At 36.8% G+C, this 20,789-nt stretch overlaps 1 pseudogene; it reads left to right on the top strand.

The window, feature by feature from the left end:
- Positions 1 to 5,818: 5,818 nt before the first annotated feature.
- LOC131405263 (transcription factor BTF3-like) lies at positions 5,819 to 6,367 on the top strand (annotated as a pseudogene).
- The last annotated feature ends 14,422 nt before the right edge of the window (positions 6,368 to 20,789 follow it).

Here is a 20,789-nt window from a genome sequence, read left to right on the forward strand (position 1 = left end):
ATTCCATGCTGTCTACATAATTGTAAAATATCAAAGAGCAGAAAAATTGTATCTGCAGTGATGACTGGGAAAAGTTGATACTTCTGTATTACCAGGGAACCCAGTGGTGTTAGTGCTTCATTGTAATAAAAGTGAGGAGACTGCAGTGCAGTGGAGGGCACAGATGATGCTCATTGCTAATGCTGATCTGCTGTATAGATGAGCTGGAAGGCTCCACAGTTGTCCACGCAGCGAGATTTCTGAAAAGGGAGTTTGCCACCTTATGAACCAGGATTTCTTTACTTTTGATCACAAGAGAAATCATTGTTTTCTACAAATCTGATAAACTATCAATAGTAAGCATGCTGTATCATATATTTCATTTACTAAATAGCTGATACTGAGAGAGACTGATGTGAGCTATGGAAATCGACCAATAGTTACAGGATATAAAACTCTTTTAATGACAAAAAATATGGATACTTATGGAGGTTACACAAAGCAGGAATTAATACAGCATTGTCCCCATAGTGTGTATTTATCAGGGTAATTCATTAGCTAGGGTTGCAAACAACCCACAAATCTCAGTGGCTTAACACAATAAAAGTTTATTTCTTGTTCAAACAACTGTCTGATGTGAACTGTCCTTGATGCAGCTAACCCGTAGCTACATCATGTGGAATATGAGGCATGCGAGGTCACTGCAAAAGGAGAAGGGAGCTGGAGAAATGCGTTCAATGTTAAAGACAGGCCTGGGAGGGGGTTAAGTTACTCCTGTTGACATTCTATTGGCCAGAACCAAGTACCTGGCTCCTCCTAACTGCAAGTGAGAGGAGAGGGGGAAGTTTCGTCTTCCTGTCTGCCAGGAGTAATGATTACACAGCATGGCCTCTGATGCGCAGCTAGAGCCTCTCACACACCAGAGTTCCCCAACAGGGAAGTGGACCTCTGGGTGACGTCCCTAAGAGTGTGAACTCTGCCAGGTGATGAAGCTTTCTTTACCATTCTCAGGGGAGCACTTTTTACCGTCCTGGCCTCCGCTCTCACTTGACTATTTTTCTAATGTGTACAAATTTTCATTTTTATTTTCAATTGAAAATATGAGTCAGAGGTTAGAAAATATTCAAACCTGTGGAAAGAAGGAGAATACTGAGGGAAACAACCTGAAATTATAAAGATTTGTAATGGATATGGTGGTGTTCCCTTAAGCTTCTCTGCCCAGCCAGTGAACCAATAGGAGGGATGGAGATATATATATACATATACAAAGAAATTATAAGGAATTGGACAAAAATTCCCAAGATCTGCCGTCAGCAAGCTGGAGATCCAAGAAAGCCGATGGTATAGTTCCAGTCTGAGTTTGCATGCCTGAGAACCAGGAGACCCAATAGTCTGTTTCAGTTCAAAAACCAGCAGACTTGGAACCCAACAGCCAATGATTCAGTTCAAGTCCAGAGGCCAGAAAAAAACCCTATGTCCCAGCTCATAGCAGTCAGGCAGGAGGGGTTCCCTCTTACTCGCAGGAGGGGCAGCCTTTTTGTTTTATTCAGGTATCAACTGATTAGATGAGGGCCACCCATGTTAGGGAGGGCAATCTGCTCTACTCAGTCTACCAATTCAAATGTTACTTTCGTCCAAAAACACTCTCACAGATACACCCAGAATAATATTTGACCAAATATCTGGGCACTCGTGGCCCCGTCAAGTTGATACACAAAATTAACCATCATATAATCCAAAAAGCAGAGGATGACTTTGAGCGCTTATTTAATATCCGAATTTTTATTATCGTGCAAATGAAAATAAAAACATCTTAGGGTCTCTTGTGGTCCCAAAAAACTCACAAAAAACAAAAACCTTGAGAAATCTTAAGTAAAAAAAACATATAAAACCATCATTCTTACAGTGACATTTAAAAACAAATTTTTTTCAGAGAAAAAAAGGCATAAGTGAACTCTTGAAAAGCCCTCTTCTTTCTTTATACACATCCAAATGAGTAAAGAGAGGAAAATGTCTCTATTTTGACGTTAAAAAAATAAATAAAGCCCCAATCTCATATTACAAATAATATTAAACCCATAAAAGAGGGCTTACATCAAATTTTTAAAAGGATGTCAGGAGCTAACAATAAACTCTCTTTTATTAACACAGTTAAATATTTCAGATAACAGGTGAAAGAAACTCAGAAGGACCCTATTACTATCCCTCCAGCTGGAAGGGATGCGTGCTGAAGGCACAAGCAGACTATGGGAAGGGAAAGAAGTTCTCAGAACATGTTTGACGATGGCAGCTCTAGAAATTTTATATAGGAAATAGCACTCCGGTTGGAAGGAGGAGATAGGGGATTTGTCTTGAAATTATGTTTGTATAGGAAGCCACTGTTTTTATTTGGATCACATTTATTAGGGTGGCTAGAGAGTCTATGAAGAGGGTAAACTCTCCTGAGACACCTCGTGGCACCCCTGCTGGCATCTATCCACCTTAAATGCACAGAAGAGGCAGCCCAGAAAGACGAAACATTTGGCTGAGCAAGGATTTCTTCTCTTTAAAATTTTTACCATAAAAATTTTCAGATATACACAAAAGTATATGAACGTCATGTATAGAATAGTATAATGAACCTCATGTATCTATCATTTAGCTTCAACAATGACTAGCTGTTTGCCATTCTTATTTCACCTATTTCCCCCATGCACACTGCTTTTTTGGGAGGGCCAGATGTTGAAGTAAATTCCAAATGTCACGTAATCTCACCCGTAAATATTTAGACTGTAATTCTAACAGATAAGATGTTTTAAAAACATAAGTACAACAGCATTATCACATGTAACAAATTTAATAATTTCTTAACACTTTCTAATACCTGGACTCTATATAATTTTTCCCAGTTGTCTCAAAAAATCCTTTTACAGTAAGTTGGTTTGTTTGAACAAGATTCAAAAAAGATCCACATTTGACTGATATTTGTATATCTCTTAAGTCTCTTTGAGTCTATAATAGTTCCTTCTCCCCTCTCACCTTTTTTTTCAACGTCATTTATTTGTTGAAGAAACCAGCACATTTGTCCTGTAGAATTTTCCACATTTGGGATTCGACTGACTGCATCTTGTGTCGTCATTTAACATGTTCCTCTATCTTCCACCCTTATTTCCTATAAACTGAGAGTTAGATCTAGTAGCTCAATTAGATTCAGATTCAATTTTGGGAAATACATGATGCTGGCTACTTCATATTGCATCACATTAGAAAGCACACGTCTGGTTGTAAACTTTAATAGTGTTAAGAATGATCGGTGGGTTTAAGTGTTGTGAACCTAATCTATCCATTATAAAGTTCTCTACCAACCTATCTCCTGATGGTTTTGACAGCCACTGGATGATTGCTGCCTAAATTTATTAATGAGGAGTTCCAAAACAGTGTCTTCCTAACGCTATCATTCCTTCTGCATTTACTAGTTGCATTTCTTCCATCGTTAACAGTTTTTCCTCATCTACAATTTCATTACTCTGAAATAGAGTTTACACAGGAAAGGCAGGGTAAATAATTCTTTTACTTCATTCAATTTTCAGAATGAATTATTGTCCCAGAAACCTCTAAAAGTGCCTCTTTTTTTGAGAACACATGGATTTTTATTTATGCTTTAATACATTGTGTTATTATCCAAGGCTCAAATTGTCCCAAATCTAGCTAGTGTGAACTCCTTGAAGTTGGCCCCTGTGTCCACGCAATCCCAGCAGTGCTGATAGCATCCCTGCTATCGTGACAAGAGGGCTCAAGTTCATCTTGTGCATTTCCCGCTCCAGATCTAGAATGAGCCACTTCTTCAAGGAGCCCGGCTTCCTCTTGTTGGAACACGGCATTTAGAGACTGCTGTTGGCCCTGGGGATGCTCATGCTATTGGACCATCATTATTTCTACGCCATCTCAGCAGGCAAAGCTAGGAAATATGTGAATTTTAGAAAGAAAAATAAACCATGAATTCGTATGGTTATTTCTAATTCAAATGAAATATTGTAGTGTTTTTTCTTAAATTCTTTGATTTTTATGTTTTGCATCTCTTTTACACTGAAAATCTTGGTTCTAATGACATTAACATAATTACTTATTTGCTTATGCATATGTGTAATATATACGCATATAGTGTATATTGTATGTAAAATAGCGTCAAAGCAACAATCCTAATATTATTACTAACAATAGGACTACCAATTGCAACTGAATATTTCAGTGTGGTTCTTTTTGCTCCTTAGGCTGTAACCCACCAGGGAGGTACATCAAACGATTGAGTTTTAAAGTCATTTGAAGTAATGTTTTTCTGTATGGTTATACCATCAATTAGATATAGTCCAAGGTTCATTTGTATCCCTTTGTTTCAGATTTTTAGGGATAGTCTTTCCTTTTTTTTTTTTTTAAAGTGCTTTTTTTTTTTTCTTCATGAGGAAGATCAGCCCTGAGCTAACATCCATGCCAATCCTCCTCTTTTTGCTGAGGAAGACCAGCCCTGAGCTAACATCTATTGCCAATCCTTGTTCATTTTTTCCCCTTTTTCTCCCCAAAGCCCCAGTAGATAGTTGTATGTCATAGATGCACATCCTTCTAGTTGCTGTATGTGGGACGCGGCCTTAGCATGGCCGGACAAGCGGTGCGTCAGTGCGCGCCTGGGATCCGAACCCAGGCTGCCAGTAGCGGAGCGCACACACTTAACCACTAAGCCACGGGGCCAGCCACTTTCTTTCCTTTTTGATTCAAGTTTTTCAATTATATGAAATGTTCATCTGGTTCCAAAGTCAAAATTGTAAAACAAGGTGCAGACAAGTCTTTCCAACCCTCTCTGTCCCTCCATTTCACAATAAATGCTTTTTTTAAGGTTATAGAATTGAACTGAATTGTTAAGAGAGCCTGATAGCAGAGGAAGACTCAACAGAGCATTGTGGTAACAGTTATGGGAGAAAATTACATATTAATAAGTTAAGATTTATTATTCAAATCAGTTAAACACGTTATAAGTCCAACCACAAAAGAAATCTTCTTATCCTCCTGGTGAAGTGCCTTGCTTGGTCTCTTTAACTATGATTCAATCCACCATTAGATGGGGAAAAACAAAGAGAAGTCTCCACTGTAAACAAGAGGAAAACAAAGGAGCTTCCTGCAAACTGGAAAAACATCTCCAAATCTCTTCTATACAAAGAACAACTAAGTGGAAATACAATGAAAGGAGAAAAGATCCTATTCAAAATAGCAAGTGATACATGCACATAAACCCTAGGGCTAAACGTAATAAAAATGTGCAGGGCCTGTATGAAGAAAACTATAAAATTTTACTAAGATAGATGATAGAATAAATGGAGAGAGACATAGTTTCTGTTTGGACAGACTTAATATTCTAAAGATGCTGATAATTCCTAAACTATGAAGTTAATGCAATCATGATCAAAATTACAACTTTTTGGGGAACTTAAAAAGTGATTCTAAAGTTTTCATTAAAAATAAATATGTGGGCTGGACCAGTGGCGTAGTGCTTAAGTTTGCAGACTCTGCTTCAGCAGCCCAGGGTTTGCAGGTTAGAATCCGAGGCACAGACCTACACATCGCTCATCAAGCCATGCTGTGGCGGCATCCCACATACAAAATGGAGGAAGATGGGCACAGATGTTAGCTCAGGGCTAATCTTCCTCACCAAAAAATATATATATATTTTTTTTAAAAATTAAAAATAAATACATATGTAAGTATATTTTGGGAAATTTGGAAAAGAAGCATTATTGGGGTCATCCTCACATGTGTGACCCTAATCCCAACTGGTCTGCCTAAAACTCTCTGAGCGTCCCCCCTAGTCGCCAGCACGGCCCCATTTCTGCTCCAAGATGAAAGAAACTATCATGAACCAGGAGAAACTTGTTAAACTGCAGACAGAAGTGCACATTGGTGGGAAAGGAACTGCCCGCAGAAAGAATGTGGTTCATAGAAGCTACAGCAAACGATAAAAAAAAACTTCAGTTCTCCTTAAAGAACTTAGAGAAAGTTCGAGGTAAACAATATCTGGTTCTGAAGAGGTGAACCCGTTTACAAACCAAGGGACGGTGTGCACTTTGACAACACTGAAGTTCAGGCGTCTCTGGCAGCCAACATTTCCACTATTACAGGCCGTGCTGCCCAAGTTGCTGACAGAAACCTGCTCAGCATCTAAAACCAGCTGGGCGCAGACAGTCTGGCTAGTTTGAGGAGACAGGCTGCAGCTCTGCCCACATAATCTGTGGATGGAAAAGGCCTGTTTGCCGCTGGAGAGGAGGAGGAGGAGGAAGCTCCAGACCCCGTGGAGAATTTTGATGAGGCTTCCGAGAATGAAGCAAACGGAATTGAGTCAACTTCTGAAGAAGATAAAACTTGAAGAAGTTACTGAGAGCTATTTTACGTTATGGCTGCTTTTTAAAACTTTGTTCATGGATCTGATAAAATCTAGATCTTTAATATTTTTAAGTCCAAGCCCCTTGGACACCACGGTTCCTTTCAGTTTTGTTTATAGGGAATTCATTCTGTGCAACTAATTAAGCCAAAGCAGCCTGGGAATCAAGTTTGAAACAAAGGTTAATAAAGTTCTTTGCCTAGTAAAAAAAAAAAACAACAAAAAAACATAACTGGGAGAGGATTTAGCACACTAGATATTAAAACCTACTATAAAACAACTTTAAGTAACACAATACAGCACTCAGTTGAAGAGACTACAGTCCATAAATAGACCCAAGAACATACGGTAATTTGCCATATGATTGCATTTCAATACAGGGAGGAAGACAAAGGTTATTCAATAAACTATATTCAGAAAACTAATAGCAACTTGAAAAAAAAGAAGTTGATTTCTACCTCTTTTTTTAACAACTAAATACATTTCAGATAAATTCAAAATTAAATGTAAAACAAAATCCAAATTATAAACATACTCAAAAATGTTTGATTCTTTGTTAAAGAAATCGAAATCAAAACAAGATTTTTGTTTAAGCGATTGCAAAAATGAGAATATAGTTGACAAAACTCAGCACCAGTAAGGATGTGGGGAGAAGGCAATCTCATCTATGGTTGGTAGGAGTGTAAATTTGTATAATTTTCCAATATGCTTCAAATGTCTCATGGACCCATCAGTGTTGTGTATATAATTTACTCAAAGCCAGTTTCAAAACTGCCTGAGAATAAGGGGAAGCTCGCACAATAGTGGAGAAAATTTGGTTATGCATTAAGATGAATTAATTTTGGGTCACAAAATAACAGGAAAGTTGAGAAAACTGCCCTTACTAAAAGACATTATAAAGAGATAGATCTTAATATGCTCAAAAGACTTGAGAGAACTTAACTAAAAACTTAAAACTTGACTCTGGGTGATAGGGCAAGAGGAAAGCAGAACACGTAGGGGGCTTTCACAATATTTGTCACATTTTATTTCCTAAGCTGGATGATAAATTCACAGGCATTTCCTATGATTTTGGCTGTTTTTTTTATGTCACCAAAATCATTACATAGCAAAAAATATTTTAACTGCATGAGAGACAGGGATTAAGTGAATTCTTCTGTTTGGATACATTGACACACTGTACTCAATTCTTTATTCCTTGTTTGCCATATTTAAATTGATGATATCTGAGAAACCATGTTTATTTTCAAAGTGAAAAAATTTTTAACAAGATATATGAAATTTTTTGTGAACTTGGAGTCAACCAGAAGAAATGCATAGTTGTAGCCAAACCTATGACAAGTACAAGCAAAACCTCAGGAGTAGCAGCTGCCAATGAGGCTACTGTGCGCGCGTTACATAAGCATATCCAGCTTGGGTAACATTCTCCAGGAATAGCTCTTATCATGAGTAAGAATACATATTCATACATCATTTAAGTATTTTTAATTGGATTTTTAAATGACAGATTGTATGTGTGTGTGCACATGTGTGTGCTCATATATATGTATATACAAACACAATAAAATAACAGTGGCTTGAATACTTGTCTTTATAAATTAAGTTGTTTCATCAAGGGGGGAAAACATGTGTGATTCCATGACAAGAATTAATGAACTAGAAGATTTATCTGAAGAAATTATCCAGAATTTAGGATGGAAAGACATAGAGATGTGAAAGATACGTGCAAAGATACCGAGGAAAGACTGAGGCCTAACATATGTTTAAGGTGAAAACAAGGAGAACAGAGAGAATGGGACAGAAGAAATATTTGAAGAGATATTTGTTAAGAACGTTAAGTCCCATGTGGCAGAGATTTTGTCTGTTTTTTCAGTGCTATATCCCTAAACCTAGAAGACATCCTGATATATAGTAAGTGCTTAATAAATAGGTGTTGAATTATATCGAATTATATTTCCAGTAATATGAGAAGCTAGATATCTAGGCCAACTATTCCACTGAAAACATCCCAAATACCTGGGTAAAACGTAAAAAGAAAATCTTCTTAAAGGTATTTATGAGAAAACAAGGAATCTTTTCATTAAATTAGAGGCAGGAGATGAGATGAAAGAGTTTTTGCAAGGACAAATACCAAACAACTCACATATTAACCTGAGACAAGAACCAAAGGAAAAGAAATGAGATCCAGAAAAATATCGCTTAGGAGAAATAAGCATTTTATGCATGATAAAGTTGATGGTGTGAATTCTTGGACCAGAAGAGGAAGAAGTCAGGCACAGCGCTTTCCATTTTAGCTTAAAAATCAGGTGGCCTATAAACACCACAAGAAATGGGTACATACGTTCATCAAAAGACATGAACAAGTATGTTGATAGCAGTACTGTTTGTATTGGCCTCAAACTATGTGGAAACCACACAAATGCCCATCAACAACAGAGTGGATAGATAAATTGTGGGATATTCACACAATGGAGTAATACACAGCAATAAAAAAAAAAAAACCTAGTTACAAGCGGCAAAATTAATGAATCTCACAAACTTAATGTTGAACAAATATAAAAGAATCCATTTATATAAAACATAAATAAAATAGGCAATAACCTTTATCCTGATTTCTAACAACATGCCACATTCATGGATTAGAAGACTCAATATTTTATAGGGGTCAATTCTCAAATTGATCCATAGATTTAAATAAATTCAAATAAAAATCTTAATTTTTTCATGGATATTCAAAGGCTGACTCTAAAATTTATATGAAAATGCAGATGGGCAAGATTAGCCAGGAGAGTCAAGTAAAGCAAGGTGGGAGAATCTGCTTTACTTGATATTAAGACTTAATATGAAGCTACAGTATTAAGACAGTGGCATTGGCTCAAGGATAGAATAATAGGCCAATGGAATAGACTAGAGAGGCTAGAAAGAGAACCATGCATATATGGATACTTGATATAGGAGAAAGTTGGTAGCAGAGCAGTGTGGAAGGCACAGACTTTTCAATAATTGACCTTGGGCAATTTGACATTCAGATGGGAAAAAGAAACGAGACAACCCCTGACTCACACCATACACAAAAAACAATTCCAGGAAATGATAGAGTTACATGTGAAAAGTAAGATAATAAAGCTTTCAGAAGATAAAATAGGAGACTATCTTCTTGACCTTGAAATAAGGAGAGACATTTTAAACAGGACACATAAGTATTAACCATAAAAAAATTGATAAACTGAACTACATTATAATCAAGAAATCCTCCTAATCAAAAAATACCAGTTAAAAAGAGAAAAGCCAAGTGACAAAGTGGGAGAAGATATTTGCAATGCATATATTCAACAAAGGACTCATTTCCATAATATATACAGAACTCTCAAAATCAAAAAGAGAAAGACAGAGGGTCCCCAAAAAGGATAACTAAAGGGTTAAAAAAAAATAGGAAAACATAGCCAACCATATTAATCATCTAGAAAATGCAAATTAAAACCACAATGAGGGGCTGGCCCAGTGGCATAGCAGTTAAATGCGCACACTCCGCTTCGACGGCCTGGGGTTCGTGGGTTCCAATCCCGGGCGCATACTGAGGCACGGCTTCAAGTCAAGCTTCAGTCAAGGCATGGCTTCAGTCAAGCCACGCTGTGGTGGCATCCCGTATAAAACAGAAGAAGATGGGCATGGATGTTAGCCCAGGGCCAATGTTCCTTAGCAAAAAGAGGAGGATTGGCAACAGATGTTAGCTCAGGGCTAATCTTCCTCACACACACACACACACACACACAAAACAACACAAAGAGATATAATTATATCCCAACCACAATGGCTAAAATTAGAAAAACTGACAATACCAAGTGTTAGCAGGTATATGGAGCAATGGAGAATTTTACATACTGCTAGTGAAACGTAAAATGGTACAATGATCTTGAAGAACCGTTAGGTGTTATCTGCTAAAGTGCTCTCTCTCTCTCTCTCTCTCTCTCTATATATATAACTTATATATACATATAAAACTTTTGATCTAGCAATTTCACTCTTAAGTATACTGTATATCTATGCACATTTACCTAAAGAATGTTCTATAGCAGAATTATCTGTAAAACCCCCAAATTTAAAACAATCTCAATATCCATATACTGCTGAGAGATATCTACAGTGACATACAAAAATATGAACGAGTCACAGAAACATAATGTTGGGCAAAAGAAGTCAAATACCAAAAAATACACACATTATGATTGCACTTGTGTAAAGATTAAAAAACAGGAGAAAAAATAAACCATAGTGTTTAAGATGCATGCATCATTTTTAAAACTATGAAGGAAATCAAGAAAGCGATTACCATAAAGTCAGGATAGTGGTGTTAAAAGATAAATTGAGGTACATTAAAATTTGGAGAGTTTATTTGAGAAACTGATTCGAGTAGGGCAGTGCCAAACTGAAAATGGTTAGGAATGCTCCACTAGGAACTAGGAGAAAGGCTTTTATAGAGCAGCCAGGAAGCAAAGCAAGGAAATTACTTGATTGGCTATAGCTTAAGCAATTGCCTTATTGGGAAAGCCTGGTTGGCTGTTTGTGATTGATTGTTTTAGGTTTCAATTTCTTAACCTTAAGGCATTTATAGGAATTTACTCTGGCTTAGGTTTTCATTTGTTTAGTAGGCTGCCAAGCATTAGAGCCACTCAGTCTAAGACTTCCTTGTTTGATTACTTTAACAGTGGTTACCTCTGAGGGAGGGAGGAGAAAGAAATCATTGGAAGGGCATATGAGAGGGGCTTCTTGGGTCCTGGCAATGTTCTAGTTCTTGACCTGGGTGATTACACAGGTGTTAGCATTGTGATAATTCACTGAGTTGTATATAGTCTGTTTTATATACTTGTCTGTGTGTTCTTCACAATAAAAGTGTCATCTAACTGTTTATCCATGTATGAGTCAGGTATCTAGGAATAAATCTAACAAAAGATGTATAAGACCTTTATGGGAAAGGCTTTAAAGGAAACCTGGATAAATGGAGATAAGCCATGTTCATAGTTTGGAATACTCCATATTGTAAAGGTGTTGATGCTTCCCAAACTGACCTATAGCAGTGCTGTCCTATAGAAATATAATGTGAACCACAGACGTGATTTAATTTTGTTAACTAGCCACATTAACAAAAAGAAACAGGTAAAATTAGTTTTAATAATGCATTTTATTTATCCGATATAGCCAAAATATTATCATTTCAAGATATAATCAATATAAAAAGATATTAGTAAAGTATTTTATTCTTTTTGTCATACAATGTCTTTGGAATCTGGTGTGTATCTTATACATACAGCACATCTCAATTCAGACTAGCCACCATTTCAAGTGCTCAACAGTCACATGGACAGCACAGATCTATCTAGGCAATGCAGTCTGAATCAGAGTCCCAAGTTATTTTAACAAGCCGAGTTTAAAATTTACACAGTAGTGCAAAGGCCAAGAGTAGCCAAGAACCTACTTTAAAGGAATAAGAAGGAGAGGATTTCCCTACCAGATATCACTTATTGTGAAGATTAAGTAGTGAAATCAGGGTAGTACTGGTTTCAGGAATAGACAAATAGACCCTGGGAACTGAGTGGAGAACCCAGAAACATACTCAATTAGAAAGGCTTTTTCAATAATTGGTAATGGAAAAACTGGTAATCCATCTGTTTAAAAAAAGAAAAAAGGAAAGAAATTGGATTCCTTATACCATATGTAAAATCCAACCCTAAGTATTTAAAGACTTAAATATGAAATGCAAATATATAAAGCTCTGAGAATGAAATATAGGAGAATATGTACACAAATTCAGGGTAGGAAAAGATTTCTTAAGATGTAAATGATTTATAGCTTTGACTATGTGAAAATTAAGAAATTCCGGGAGAAAATATTTGTGATAAATATAACCAACAAAGGACTAGTATCTGGAATACATGTGGAACTCCTACTAATAAATAAAAAATACACAACCCAATAGAAAAATGGGCAAGAAACAGGCACTTCACAAAAAAATAAGTCCTAATTGCCAATAATAAGCCTACGAAAATATGCTTGAATGCATTAGTAATCTTGGAAATTCAAATTCGAACTACAAGATACTAACAAAACCGTAAAAAGTAGAGTAACAGGAACATCCATGCACTGACGGTTGAAGTGTAAATGAACACTATCACTTTGGAAACCATTTGGCAATACCTGGTAAAGTTGAACATTGCCAGTAACCTAACAATGTCACTCCTGGGATATTTATCCTAGAGAAACTCTTGCACATATGCAGCAGGAGATGTACAAGAATATTTATAAACAATATTTTTTGTAACAGCCACAAACTGGAAAGAACTCAAAGGATCATCAGCAAAAAGGAAGAGAATAAATTATTTTCATATATATGTGTATATACATATAATGGAACACTATACAGAAATGCAAAGGATTGATTACAACAGACGATTCTTACACACACAGTTAAGCAACAGAAGCAAGTCACAAACACATGTAGTATATACGGTTTCATTTATATAAAATAAAAAATCAGACAAATTTAAGTGATATTTTTAAGATATATTTTTAGGGATGCATGCATAAATATTAAAATTATAAAGAAAAGCAATGATTACCACAAGTCCTTGGGAGAAGGATCTGACAGAGAAGGGACATACAAAATGCTGCTAAATTACCATCAATGTTCTATATCTTAACTCACGTGGTGGTGACACAGATGTTGACCATTTCACCTTTTTGTAGTTACATTTCACAATGCATTAATGTAAAAGAAATAAATATCATATTAAATTGTAAAAACTTGGATAAAGATAGACTTTTTCCAAAATTGCCCAGCATACGATATTTCTCATTCTAAGTACTTTATTTGTTTATTAAATGAACAGTTATCACTTCATAGGATATTGATCCATGATGCAACCATTAGAATCTTAGTTTTGGTAAATATTCTTGTTGTGGGAAAATTGTGAAAAATCTTTGGAAGTTAAAACCATGATGTATTATAAATGTCTGAATCTTGACTATATTCTCTAGGAAGCAGTGAGGTCTATGTGATCTATCTGAAGGTATGAAATTCAGGGGGGAAAAATCAGATCCTTTTTAGCTTAACATATTATAGGAAATAATTTTATCTTGGCTTTTTCCTTTGAAAATGTTGAAATTAATGGCTTCCTTTTTGTCACCACTCAATTCCCAACTCCTATTTGCACAACTGGCACATAGCAGATGCTCAATAAATATTTGTAGAATGAAAGACTATGATCAGAGTAAAAGAAATCAGCTTAAAGTTTATTCTCTCAGTAATAGAAGACAAGGACTACTATTCAATATCTAATGCCCAAAATGACTTTCTTTTCTTAGCAAATAGGCTTTCAATAAATGTTTTCTGAATAACTCAAAATATAAACTTGGATTGTTAACACTGATATATTGAGAGACTAACTTGTTTGGGCTGATTCAGAAGTAATAATAATCTATAAGCATGATTGAGATGGCCCTAAGTATAGCAAAGGTACAGAAATGTACACAAGTCCTAAGTATATAACTCAGTGGATTCCCACAAAGTGTAACCATTACCCAGGTGAAGAAACAGAACTTTGCCAGCAATCTAGAAGTTTCCTTCATGCCCCCTTTCAATCATTAACCTCTCCATTTTCCCCAAAGACAACCACTGTCCCAATTTCTCACACCATAGATTAATTTCTAAAACCATAAATTAGTTTTTGAGATTTGTGTCAATGGAATCATATATGTATTCTTTTGCTCCTGGCTTCTTTTGCTGAATATTGTGGTTGTGGGAGGTATCCATGTTGATGCATGTAGATGTAGTTCATTTATTTTCCTTGGTGAACAGCATTCCATGGTATGAATATGCCACAATTTATCCATTCTACTGTTGAGGAATGTTTGGGTTATTTGAAGATTGAAGTGTCTATAAATAATGCTGCTAGAGACATTATGTAATCATTGTGTACATATTGGCGAACAGTGCATACTTTTCTTTGGATAAATACCCAGGAATAAATTGCTTGGATATAGGATATGCAGAAATGCATTTCAGCAGATATTGCCAGTTTTCTAAAGTGGTTATACAAATTTACTCTCTCACCAGCAGTATAATGAGCAGAAGGAATTCTTCACAAAAGAGATTGAAACTCTAAAAAGAAAAAACAAACAGAAACTCTGGAGATGAAGAACACAATGAATGAGATAAATAACAATCTAGAATCCTTAAAAAAATAGAGCTGACATTATGGAGGACAGAAATGGTCATTTAGAGGACAGAAATATAGAAATTCTTCAGGTGGAGGAGGAGAGAGAACCAAGACTTAAAAAAAAAAGAATAAATTCTTTGAGAAATATTCGACTCAATTAGGAAATGCAACCTAAGGATTATAGGTATTCCAGAGAGAGAAAGAAGCAGAGAGCTTATTTCAAAGAAATAATAGCTGAGAACTTCCCAAACCTGGGGAAGGAACTGGACTTACAAGTATATAAAGCCAATAGAACTCACAATTACATCAAAGCAAAAAGACCTTCTCCAAGGCATATAATAGTAAAACTGGCAAAAGTCGAGGACAAAGAAAAAATAGTAAAGGTAGCAAGGCACAAGAGAATAATCTACAAAGGAACTCCTATCAGGCTTTCAGAGGATTTCTCAGCAGAAACCGTACAGGCCAGGAGAGAATGGAATGATATATTAAAAATACAGAAAGATAAAAACTTCTAGCCAAGAATACTCTATCCAGCAAAACTATCCTTTAGATATGGTGGAGAAATAAAAGCTTTCCCAGATAAACAAAAGCTGAGGGAGTTCATTGCCACTAGACCTTCCTCACAAGAAATGATGAAGGATGCCCTCATACCTGAAACAAAAAGGCAAAGGTTTACAAAGACTTGAGCAAGGAGATAAATAGATAGATAAAACCAGAAAATCACAGCTCTCTATTAGAACAGGTTAGCAAACACTTAATTATAACATAAAAGATAAAGGGAAGGAAAGCATCCAAAATAACTATAAACACTTTACTTTAACCACATACTCACAAAACAGAATAATTTGTGATGACAATAATTTAGACAGGGAAGAGGAAAGGGATGGAACTGGCTTAGGCTAACGGAGATAAGAGGCTATCAGAAAATGGACTATCTCATCTACGAGATCTTTTATTCAAACCTCATGGTAACCACTAAACAAAAAAAACCAGAGCAGAGACACAAATCATAAACAAAGAGAAAACCATCACAGAATACAACCAAATTGAACTGGCAGTCAGAAATACAAGGGAAGAGAAACAAGGGAAATATAGAACAACCAGAAAACAAAAGATAAAATGGCAAAACTAAGCCCTCATATATCAATAATCACTCTAAATGTAAATGGATTGAACTCTCCAGTCAAAAGACAGAGTGGGGGATGGATTAAAAAACAAGACCCAACAATCTGCTGCCTCCAGGAAACACATCTTAGCTCTAAAGACAAACACAGGCTCAGAGTGAAGGCATGGAAGACGATACTCCAAGCAAATGTCAAGCAAAAGAAAGTAGGTGTTGCCATACTTATATCAGAGATAGCAGACTTCAAGATGAAAAAGGCAGGGCCGGCCTGGTGGTGTAGCGGTTAACTTCGTATGTTTCACTTCAGCGGCCTGGGGTTCACAGGTTCAGATCCTGGGCGCGGACCTACACACTGCTCATCAAGCCATGCTACAGCGGCATCCCATATAGAAGAGCTACAACTCTACAACTATGACATACAACTATGTACTGGGCTTTGGGGAGGGAAAAAGAAAAAGAGGAAGATTGGCAACAGAAGTTAGTGCAGGGACAATCTTCCTCAAAAAAAAAAAAGATACAAAAGGCAGTGGAAGACAATGAGGGGCAGTATATAATGATAAAAGGGACATTCCACCAAGAGGACATAACACTTATGAATATATATGCAAATAAGGCAGGAGCACCAAACTATATAAAGCAACTATTAACAGACCCAAAGGGAGAAATTAACAGCAACACAATAATAGTAGGGGACCTCAATATCCCACTTACACCAATGGATAGATCATCCAGACAGACAGTCAAAAAGAAAATAGTGGACTTAAATGAAAAACTAGACCAGATGGACTTACTAGATATATACAGAAGATTCCATCCAAAACCAGCAGAATACACATTCTTCTCAAGTGCACATGGAACATTCTCAAAGACAGACCATATGCTGGGAAACAAGGCAAGCCTTAATAAATTTAAGAAGACTGAAATCATATCAAGCATCTTTTCTGACCACAATGCTATGAAACTAGAAATCAACTACAAGAAAAAAACTGGGAAAGTCACAAATATGTGTAGACTAAACAACATGCTACTGAACAACCATTGGATCAATGAAGCAATCAAAGGGGAAATCAAAAAATACCTGGAGACAAATGAAAATGAAAATACCACCACTTATCTAGATGTGGCAAAAGTGGTTCTAAGAGGGAAATTCATAGCAATACAGGCCCATCACAACAAACTAGAAAAATCTCAATAAGTGATCTGAAACTACACCCAACAGAACTAGAAAAAGAAGAACAAACAAAGCCCAAAATCAGCAGAAGGTGGGAAATAATAGAAATTAGAGCAGAAATAAATGAAACTGAAACAACAACAAAAAAAAACAGTAGAAAGGATCAATGAAACTAAGAGCTGGTTCTTCGAGAAGATAAACAAAATTGGCAAACCCTTAGCCAGACTCACTAAGAAAAGAGAGAAGGCTCATATAAATAAAATAAGAAATGAAAGAGGAGAAATTACACAGGATACCACAGAAATAAAAAGGATTATGAGAATACTATGAAAATCTATAAGCCAACAAATTGGATAACCCAGAAGAAATGGATAAATTCTTAGACTCATACAACCTCCTAAAACTGAATCAAGAAGAAATAGAAAATCTGAATACACCAATCACAAGTAAACAAATTGAAACAGTAATCAAAAACCTGCCAAAAAATAAAAGTCCAGGACCAGATGGCTTCTCTGGAGAATTCTACCAAACATTCAAAGAAGATTTAATACCTATCCTTCTCAAACTATTCCAAAAAATTTAAGAAGATGGAATGCTTCCTAACTCATTCTATGAGGCCAACATCACCCTAATACCAAAACCAGACAAGGACAACACAAAGAAGGAAAATTACAGGCCAATATCACTGATGAACATGATGCAAAAATCCTCAACAAAGTACTGGCAAACTGAATACAGCAATACATTAAAAAGATCACACACCGTGATCAGGTGGGATTTATACCAGGGATGCAGGAATGGTTCAACATCTGCAAATCAATCAATGTGATACACCACATTAACAAAATATGGAATAAAAATCAAATGATCATCTCAATAGATGCAGAGAAAGCATATGACAAGATCCAACATCCATTTATGATAAAAACTCTCAACAAAATGGGTATAGAAGGAAAGTACTTCAACATAACAAAGGTCGTATATGACAAACTCATATATGGTGACAGATAAAAATTAGAATATTGGTGGTGAGCACGATGCAGTCTGTACAGAAACTGACAAATAATAATGTACACCTGAAATTACACAATATTATAAACCATTATGACCTCAATAAAATAAACTGAAAAAAGAAAAGAAAAGCAAGTCCAGGGCCGATAACATCATTATCAGGATCCCTTGTGGCTCTGTTGTCTGTTGTGTCTCTTGTCTTTTGATCACATGGTCTTATCTCCTTGTATTAGTTATGTTTAATTGATCATATATGAAAAATAGCATAGATAACTTGAGACTCTGGTGATGTCATCTTCTTACAAGATTTAACTTTGCCCCTGCGCAGGCAGTTAGGCCAGAAGCACCGGCAATCCCACATCATCATAATCCAATAGGGTTCAGTCCCTTTGAAGACTGGTCTATTCCTGGTTCATCCTCATTCCTAGAGCACTTTGGGGTTCCAACCCAAAGTCTGGGGTGTGGGACAGTTAAAGGGCCTCCCTTTACAGTGAAAGTTAAACTCAAAATTTTGTCTTCTTGCCCCTTGATTCTGTAGAAAGATCTGTTTTCAGCTTCTTGACAGCCTCTTCCACGATAGGCTCTAGGGGAAAAACAGCTCCAAGTGCCAGGCACCTCTTTGAGGCTCCTCCTTTGTCAGACCTTGGCCCTACAATTCTTTAGTACCTTAACTGTTCTCTGAAGGCTTCAGATTTATATATATATACAGCTTTTCTAGTTCTTCTCAGTGGGAGGGTTGGTCCAATTTAACTACCATAACTGGAAGTGATGCTCACCTCCATCTCTCCAGTCCTCTCCTTCCAGGCTCTTGCCTCCACCACTCTCTTCAAACTGCTCTATTGAAAGGCGTTTATGACCTATTTATGACCTATGTTGCTAAATCCAATGGTTAATTCTTTTTTTTATTTTTATTTTTTTTGTGAGGAAGATCAGCCCTGAGCTAACATCCATGCCAATCCTCCTCTTTTTGCTGAGGAAGACTGGCCCTGAGCTAACATCCGTGCCCATCTTCCTTCACTTTATGCGGGACGGCGCCACAGCATGGCCTGACAAGTGGTGCGTCGGTGCGCACCCGGGATCCGAACCTGGGCCCCCAGCAGTGGAGCTCGTGGACTTAACCGCTATGCCACGGGGCCGGCCCCTCAATGGTTAATTCTTACTCTTCACTTTCATTAACCTATCAGCATCGCTTTGCACGATTACTACTTCCTCCTTGAAACACTTTCTTCTCTTACTGTCAGACACTACACTCCTGTTTTTCTGTTTCTCTGGCTGCTCCTTCTCTTTTTCTCCCCATCCTCTTACAGGCTGACATGCGCAGGGCTGTCATTAGACCTCTTCTCCATCTACCCTCACTCCTTGGTTATCTTACCATTGATATGCTCAAAACTCTCAAATTTATATTTCCAGTACAGAACTGTCTCCTGAACCCAAATGATATCTAACTTCCTTTACTTCACATCTTCACTTGGATGTCTATTAGGAATCTCAAACTAAGCTCCTGACCCACTCACCTCCACTATTCCCAAACCTGTTGACTCTAGTCTTTCCCATCTCAGCTAACGGCAATTCTAGTGCTCAGGTGAAATCTCAGTCATCCTTGACTTCTCATACCACATACAGTCCACCAGCAACTTCCTGGGGGACTATCTTCAAAATATATCCAGAATCTGATCACTTCCACTGGTACCACCTTGGCCTAAGTCACTCTATTTTGCCTAATTATCGCAATAGCCTTTTCCCTGTTTCTGTCTCAGTCCTTAGTCTCATTTAGTCTTAGCACAGCAGCCAGAGTAACTCTGTTAAAACAAATTGTATCACTTCACCTCTACTCAAATCCTCTAATCGCTTCCCATAGAGAAAAGCTAAAGGACTTAAAATGGCCTGTAAGGCCCTAGACAAGCTGGGTCCCCTATCACCTCTCTGAACTATACTACATTTCTTCCTGCTTACTCTGCTCCAGCCACAACAGCTCCTTGCTCTGTCTTGGTTCAGTTTCAAATAAGCACATTTGGATGTGCTGGAAGAGAGGCAACTAAAGTTGGAAAGATAAGCCAGAGATCAAATCACACATGCCACATTAAGGACCTGTCATAATTTACTCATGATAGTATTGTTTACAATGCACAAGGACCTATCCTAGGGATTTGAAATGGAGCAATGGGATAAAAAAGAAAAAAGAGTCTTGCTTTCATGGAGCTTGCATTCTAGTGGGAAGTAGAAAATAAACCAAAGCACAATACACCTATATGACATAATGCTAAATGTTATGGAAGAAAATAAAGCAAGGAAAGGGGACAGTGAAGGCAAGTAGTGTTGTTACAAATTTAAGTGGGGTACTACAACGGCAACTGGAAGCAGAATTGCAGGCATTTGACGTCATATTTTTTTGGGAAAAGATATGCTAGGTGAGACAAGTCTAAGAAATTTTCAGATGCCTCAGGTTTATTTTTACCAAGTTGCAATCTTCCCCATTGACTTATTAGAGTAGAAAAATCCAACCATGTAAATAGACATGTTTTCTGGGCTAAGCATTCTAATAGGATTATCTCAAGAAGTTAAACTGGTAAGACTTTCTTTCATTCAAGGACTTCAAAAAATATTTTTTAAAAAATTAATTGAACCCCAAAACATTTTAGTAACTTATTGAGACAGCATTGGCCCATATTACCATACCATATAATCGTTAATAGCTTTCTTTTAAAATTTATGTCAACTTATTAATTTATAAACTCAATTTATTGCTTTGGTGGGTTTTGCTTAGCCCAAATTACCAGAGTATACACGTTTAGTTACCAAAGAGTTCTAAAGGTAGTGCATAGATAAGCCCTGCATTGGAGACAGATATTGAAGATCAATTTATCTTCTAACTTCTGTGGCCGTATAAAC

This window comes from Diceros bicornis, chromosome 5 (genome assembly GCF_020826845.1).
Source record: "Diceros bicornis minor isolate mBicDic1 chromosome 5, mDicBic1.mat.cur, whole genome shotgun sequence".
Classification (NCBI taxonomy): domain Eukaryota; kingdom Metazoa; phylum Chordata; class Mammalia; order Perissodactyla; family Rhinocerotidae; genus Diceros; species Diceros bicornis.